General features: G+C 43.7%; 1 pseudogene; it reads right to left on the minus strand.

The window, feature by feature from the left end:
- Window positions 1-4,326: 4,326 nt before the first annotated feature.
- Window positions 4,327-4,444, minus strand: LOC149435259 (U2 spliceosomal RNA; annotated as a pseudogene).
- Between the last annotated feature and the right edge of the window lie 2,842 nt (window positions 4,445-7,286).

The following is a 7,286-nucleotide window of genomic DNA, read 5'->3' on the forward strand; positions in this document are numbered from 1 at the left end:
ATGACACAAAGATGGATGCCACATTGCAATCATCCTCAGGGGCCACTGCAACTGAACTTTGCTGCAACCTTTGTCTGGAAGTATTTCTGTTAACTATATATACCCAGGTATATGTGCACAATTCTACTAGGACTCCTACCGGGCCCTTTGCTGATAATACCGGTTTGTAAATTGGATGTATGTACTATGATTTATCTTTTCATATATAAAACTTGTAGTATCTCCATACTGATATGCATCTATATACATATGGTTAATGTTATATGCTGGTTACAGTAGTTCCTCTGCTCCCAATTACTTTGATTAGAATAGTGGCAACCGATGCCTGAGCCTCCATCCTGGGGTGAGGAAGCTCACCCTCTATCCACTATCTGTGACTGAAATCTCCCTCCCACCCTTCCCTCTCAGAGAATACATTAATGTAAGGGGTGCTCTGTGGACTCTAATGTAAGGAGGGGCTTTGGTCAGCAGAGACTCCCTTACATCAGAGTCCACAGCATTTCCCCTTACATCTGAGCCCTCTCAAATCAGGGTTCCAGAGTACCCCTTACATCAGAGTTCCCCTTTACATTAGAGTCCACAGAGCTCCCCCTTTACAGTGTAAGTTGAAATTCTGCAGACTCTGATGTAAGAGAATTCTGTGGATGCTGATGTAAGGGAGATTGTGCAGACTCTGATGTAAAGGATGCTCTGTGGACTTTGATGTAAGGGAGAACTCTGTGGACTCTGATGTAAGGGGCGTTCTGTGGACTTTGATGTAAGGGAGGACTCTGATGTAAGGGAGAACTCTGTGGACTCTGATGTAAGGGGCGCTCTGTGGACTTTGATGTAAGGGAGGACTGTGATGTAAGGGAGAACTTTGTGGACTCTGATGTAAGGGGGGCTCTGCGACTTTGAAATAAGGGAGAACTCCGTGGACTCTGATGTAAGGGGGGCTGTGTTGACTTTCATGTAAACAGAGAACTCTGTGGACTCTGATGTAAGGGGGGGAATGTGCAGACTTTTGGATGTAAGGAGGCCTGTGCAGACATTGATGTAAGGAGGGCTCTGCAGACTTTGATGTAAGGGAGAATGCTGTGGACTCTGATGTAAGGAGGGCTGTACGGACTCTGATGTAAGAGGCGGTCTGCAGATTTCGATATAAGGGTGGCTTTGTGGACTTTGATGTAAGGAGGGCTGTGCAGACTCCAATGTAAGGGGGGTCTGCGGACCTTGATGTAGGGGGCTGTGCAGACTCTGATGTAAGGGGAGCTCTGTGGACTCTGATGTAAAGGTGGCTCTGGGAAGCCTGATTAAAGGGGAATGCCTCAAACACTGATGTAAGTAGGGGCTTTGGTTATCAGAGATCCCCTTATATCAGAGTTCCCTCTGTACTTCAGAGTTCTCAGTGTTCCCCCTTGGAGTCCCCAGAGTTCTTGCTTACATCAGAGTCTGGAGAGTCCCCCCTTACAGTGTAAGGGAACTCTTTAGACTCAGATGTAAGGGGGAACTTTGCGGATTCAGATGTAAAGGGAAACTCTATGGATACAGATGTAAAAGGGGGAAAATGTTTTTTGCTGTGCACCGTTAAAGTGTTAGGGTTTGGCTTGAAGAAAAGGTGGCGACCTTACCCAAGACAGGAGGAAGGGGGCGCACTGCAGAACATCTGAAAGGGTCCCACGGTGGAACTGTAATAAAGGGTCCTGTGAAGGTAGTAAAAAGCCCCAGGTTTGGTGGGAAGTGAGGGGTCAGGGGGCCCTTGATGGTTTCTTGCATCAGGGTCCTGAAGGTTCTAGCTACACCTCTGGTTCTTTTCTTTACCCACAGGTTTAGTGCACTAACCGGTTATTGGATCATGTCATTTCTCAGCCATTGACAGCAAGAACGTGCTCCCTCATTTCTGGGCCCTGCCATTCTCCCACCAAATGACTAAGGCATACCTATATCATATCCCTGAGCACAGAGGAGATAGCTGAACATACTGTTGGATGTGGATTTTACCATGTCATCACTGCGTTTGTGAAATCTTTCAATTTATGCTTTGCTTGAAACGTTTTTTAGTCTAAAATACAAGTTATATCTTTTGCCATAACCTTGAGCGGTCTACTATTCTCAACAGTTATTTTATGGTAGTTGCCTGGGTCTTGCAACTTCTGAGCCACTGTAAATGCTGTACAGTGGGGAAAAACTGACATGGCAATTTTAAGAACCTTTTAGAATGCATTCCCTTTCTTCTGTGTCCTGCCTTGTGTCCCCCTCAAGTGGCTAAGATGTGGTGTTTCCATGTACAGGATGAGTGGTGTTATGCATTTTATATCATTATCAATCAACTTATATGCATAAGAAAATGGAAACAAAATTATCCACAAACAATTATTTATTTTCAGACTTATTTTTTTTATCACTTTCAGTTAACCTTAATATAAAACTGTTAAGTACAAATGTTTGAAACATTCACAATCCAATACTTCAGACTGTTTTCTGTTCAGTTGGGGCAATTGTGGGGGCTTTCGATATATATTCAAAGATAGGGCAGTTGTCATGTTAGAGTGTCAGAAATCTAAAAGAGTTTGTATAATCAAACTGAAACGTGTGGCCAGTAGTGAGGAACTAAAATGTCCCCAGGTTCAGGTCAGTGAACTTTAAGTTTGGATCCAGAATCTGAACCCCAATGAAATAAATAAGAGGAGAATGCTCATTTTTAGTAATGGCCATTTTCTAAGCTAAGAGTCAAAAGGATTGACAAAAAAGGGCATGCATTTGTGATTGGTTGTCATGCACAACTGCTTCAGATTCTGGCAGCTTCAGTTTTGATAAATTACAACAAATATCTTTTTCTTCTCCATAGACCCAATTATAAAAAATTAATGCAGATTTCTTGAAGCCGTTTTGGTATTGTGCTATTCCAGAGGGAGAAAGTAGGCAGATGTGAAAAATGAAAAATTAGAGCTATTTTCTAAGTTTGAAGGACACCTTTTAAACTCTTATCACATTGGCTGACATTTTTGGAAGGAGAGAGAAATCAGATTGCACCCTGAAATCTAAAATATGTGCCTGTATAGATGGAAAAATGTTTTTCAGTACAGTCATTAACCTTGTATGGACAAGTCTCAATTTATGAGCGGTTCAAAAAACATTTAGCATCCAAACACGGATGATGGAAATAGCATACAGATTTCTACCACAGCTAAAAATTTCACAATTTCCGGGAGACATAGCAGGCATTTAGCATCCAAAAAGAAAAAACGGTCTTTTAGACACTGATCATAGAAATAGCATACAGGTTTGCCCCATAGCTTGAAAACCTTTTTTGAACACCAACACCAGAATGAGGACACATGCCAGGTAAGGCACATGTTTGCACAACACCATTCCTGGTACAAATTACGGGGGGGGGGGGGGTGAAACATTTTTGGGCCTGCCCCTACACAGCTGAGAGTCTCTGCTCCAGGTGGCTCTTGTCCCTAATACATACATCACAACATGTCAACTTTTTGCCTATGCTGTTGCATAGCTTCTCAAATTTTTCTTTTTAAAGTCCGCAAACGTGCAACTATAACGAAAAACCCGTAAGTGTTCACAAAAAAAGTGCGAGTGCAAAACACCACACGAAAAAGTGCACCTAGGGGTGTGCTTTGTCCTTCCCCGGAAGGGGATGGACCACTACCCTGATCCCCCGGGCACGAAGCTCCTGACAGGGACAAGGTTCCCATTTGGTCCTCCTGGCCAAAAGGCCTGGTGGACCACCGTTCCTTGTGTCCAGCCGAAGCCGGACACCCAGTACTTGGTCAGGGGGCTCTCCCGAAGAGAAAACCCCCTAGGGACAGGGGAGGAAGGAACCAAAAGGCCACACATCCTCCCCCTAGACTTCAGGGCAGGCCCGAGGACCCACACCCACCTCCCTCCAAACACACACATAAGTAAAGTAAAAGTGACAAAACGTGGGAGGTGTAAAATTAAATAAATAAAAAAGTGGCCGTGCCAAATAGTGCACAAACCAGGCCCTGAGGCCTGTAGCAAAAATTGCCCTGGTCCTAGCCAAAAGGCCTGGTCCTAAGGGCGCTGTGCAGAAAAAGTGGTAAAACAGTGACCATGTGCCATCTTCACACTGTGGGGTCCCACACCCAGGTGTTACTAGTGGCACCCCTGAGGCGACTACTCAGGGGGCACTGGTTTGTGGACTCTCTGCCTTCCCGACCCTGGCCAGACAAGGTAGATCCGTCCAAAATCAGGAGGACTTGGGTCCTTCCGGTCTCCTCGGAAGAATTACTCACGGGCCCCAGCTACTCGTGGGCACCACGCTTTCTGTCCCCCCAGTACTAGCCGTCCAGACCCCCATCATTCCAACAGGGGTACTATACAACCAGTCATCCCCGCAAAGCTAGAATGACCGTGGAGCACCCCTACCGGACACTGATGAGAACAGATACTACACTTGATCTTAGCCAAAAGGCCGAGAAGCGATAGCATAGCTTCTCGAATGTTTAAGTTGACCTTATGGATCAGAGGAGCACTCAGGAGAACAGGGCATTGAGGAGGAGGTGAAGATGACAGGTCTGGCACCATCACCACCAGTTGTAGGGAGTTGGGGCGATTTTGCATTTCCGGGTAGGGGGCACACACAAGCTGTGCACTTGCCCTACCTGCGCTGCCATTTGTAGCCACGGCTGTCAATCACTGGGTCCCAGCCAGTAATTACTTGCCAGCACCCAGTGATTTCCGAGGATCTGTGACGGGGAGGACGACTGTTTTGTTTACTAACAGTCCTCCTCCCTGTCAGCTCGGGCACACTGCTGTGGATGGCTATGCACAGCACAGCCATCCATAGCAGTGTGATTACAGTGATTCACACACATTCCCCCACCCCCCAGTAAAACACTCCCAGCACACAGTTAACCGCTTTGATTGCCCCTGTTAACCCCCTTCCTTCCCAGTGCCATTAGTACAGTGTCAGTGCTTTTTTTGGTTTTTTTTTTATTAATTTATAACATTTAACACAGGAGCAACAAATCACGCCCACGCAGGGGCTATCAATTGCACATAGAAGAATTCGAAAATTAGAGAAATCAGTGCTCTAACACCAACAGGGCAAAAGATACGCCCACAGAGGGGCTATCAATGGCACTTAAATAACAAAACATAAATATAACACTGATAATAACTCAGACTAAAAGGCAGCTATCCACTGCCACACCAAGAGCAAACAGTGCTTTTTTTTTTTTTTTTTTTTTTTAGCACTGATCATTGTATTGGTGTCACTGGGGATGTCAGTGACACAAAGTCAGTTCCCCCAGTGTAAGAATGTCTGCCACAGTCCCGCTATAAGTCGCTGATCACCGCCATTACTAGTAAAAACAAACAAAAAAAAAATCCCAGTATATATACTGCCATTTGTAAACACTATAACTTTCACATAAACCAATTAATTTACACGTATTGGGATTTTTTTTTAGCAAAGACACATAGCAGAATACATTTTGGTGTAAATGTATGATGAAATTTGATTTTTAAGATTTTTTTACTGGACATGTTTAATAGCAAAAAGTAAAAAATATTGTTTCTCTCAAAATTGTTGGGTTTTTTTTTGTTGTAGCGCAAAAAATAAAAAAATGTACATGCAATCAAATACCACCGAAAGAAAGCTGAATTTGTGGGAAAAAAAAGGACGTAATTTTCATTTTGGTGCAGCATTGCATGACCGCACAATTGTCAAAGTAATGCAGCGCAGTAACGCCAAAAATGGCCTGGTCAGGAAGGGGGGATAAATCCTCAGGGTTTAATGGGGATTTTAACCATTTGACCTCCAATAATTTAAAGCTCAAACACAAAAGCACAGTAAAAATGAAAAAAGTAAACACTAAAGAACATTAAATAACCAACCAAATTCAATGAGCGCAGTATATCTCACGTGACAAAACTTACATATAAAATATTACATATATGAAAACAATATAAAACCAACCCAACCCCTTGTTGCTTGCTGAACACAGATCAAATGAATCTCACCTCACTCTCAAGAGATATACCTCTTAAGAAAGTGCAGAACAACTCCCTCAGTACACCCCCTTCCTAAACAATACTTATACCACTACTAATAATGAATGGTGATAAACAATCGTGATTATAAATGTCCCATTAACAAAAAGTACATACAATACACCTATAGGCGTTAATAAGTGACACTGTGAATATTATTCTTTTCACTGTTTGGTGCACCACCATCACACCAGGTGAATGACCTGCTCACCTCCAAATTAAGTCATTAACGCTCTTCTGGATAACTCAGACTCAAATCTTCCTCCCCTCTTTTTGGTCAGACATCCAGCAGGGATGGTCTCATAAAGCAAAAAGGCCAACACGTAGTGCTCTCCATATAACACTTTGTTTCCCCACTAAAATAACACTTACAGATGTAAAAGACAAAACACATAAAAGGAGTCCACATATAGCTCATCGCTGCCACCATCTTGCTAGCAAAGCGCTGAGCTGGATGTGGACTCATTTTATGTGTTTTGTCTTTTACATCGGTGTTATTTTAGTGGGGGAAAAAAGTGTTATATTGAGAGCACTATGTGTTGGCCTTTTTGTTTCCCGAGACCATGGACTAGTGTTGCAAATCACAGCCTTTTTTCCAGCCAGAAAGGATCCACAAAAATTACCGGTACTGTTTGCACCTTCTTCAGAGCCTGCAGAATTAGTTGAAAGGGGGGAAAGCATAGCATAACTGGAAGCTCCACCTTTGAGCAAGAGCATCTATTACCACTGCTCCATCTTCTCTGTTCAGGGAAAAAAAACTAACCAGCTTTTGCATTCTGCCAGTTCACAAACAAATCAATTAGCGAATGACCCCATTCCTGAACTAAACTGATAAAAACTTCCTTATTTAGGCTTCCCTTCTCCCTCCTTCACTTGATGCCTGCTCAGGAAATCGGCTACCAGATTCAGCGGACCCTTGAGATGTGTCAGATGAATTCCCAGGTGTGCTCTCCAGCCCCAGGAACTTGCAAATGTGATGAGGATCCTTTCTACTGGAAAGGACCAGGTTAGACCATTTGAGAGAACTTCTTGTTTCTTCCACCACCAGAGGGATCTCTTTACCCTGGAGGTAACCCTCACCTTCTTGTCTAGCAAGGCCAAGTCTTCCGTTGCAAACTCTCAAGATGAACAGTTGTAGGGGCCTGAAATGTATTCTTGATCACTGGACCACCAGGATGGAGGCTGTTATCAGTCCAAGAGCTGACATCAGAAATCTGATTGATACCTGCTGAAGCAGTCAATGTCGCCTGTATTTTTGGCATTTGTTCTTT

Source organism: Staurois parvus, unplaced genomic scaffold (assembly GCF_062004578.1).
Source record: "Staurois parvus isolate SC_StPar_1 unplaced genomic scaffold, SC_StPar_1.0 ptg001567l, whole genome shotgun sequence".
NCBI classification, from domain to species: Eukaryota; Metazoa; Chordata; class Amphibia; order Anura; family Ranidae; genus Staurois; species Staurois parvus.